Source organism: Penaeus monodon, chromosome 31 (assembly GCF_015228065.2).
Source record: "Penaeus monodon isolate SGIC_2016 chromosome 31, NSTDA_Pmon_1, whole genome shotgun sequence".
In the NCBI taxonomy this organism is placed as follows: Eukaryota; Metazoa; Arthropoda; class Malacostraca; order Decapoda; family Penaeidae; genus Penaeus; species Penaeus monodon.
This window is the reverse complement of record NC_051416.1, coordinates 30307342-30307721: the sequence shown is the minus strand read 5'-3', so window position 1 is coordinate 30307721 and position 380 is coordinate 30307342. Positions and strand designations below refer to the sequence as shown.

The window sequence follows — 380 nt, the reverse complement described above, 5'->3', positions numbered from 1 at the left end:
ATTCGGTATGGAATATAACAAGGAGAGTCTTCATTTATGATTGGGAAATGCAATAAACTACATTATTTTTTATTTCACTTTGTTTATCCATTTTATCATTAGTTTATTCAAACATATATCTGATCATTAATTCAGAGCGAGTATTTTAATTCATACGCCAGGCATATAACGGATATACATCTTGTTTATAAACCGAGAGGCGTGTGGTAGGTGAAGAGTGGCACAAGGCGCTGGGTAACCCTTGGGAGCAATTCCTTAATGGCTAAATTAAATGTGTTGAGTATTACGAATTAATGGTGAACTGCCCCTCTGGGGAAATTCTCTAGAAATCACAGAATAAAATTATAAGCGACAATATATAATGTTTGTTTTTATTCAGT

General features: G+C 33.4%; 1 protein-coding gene across 1 annotated transcript in view; it reads right to left on the bottom strand.

Annotated features, from left to right (window-relative positions):
• LOC119592949 overlaps window positions 1-380 on the bottom strand; it is a 10856-nt gene that overhangs the window by 5938 nt on the left and 4538 nt on the right. The window lies entirely within an intron of this gene.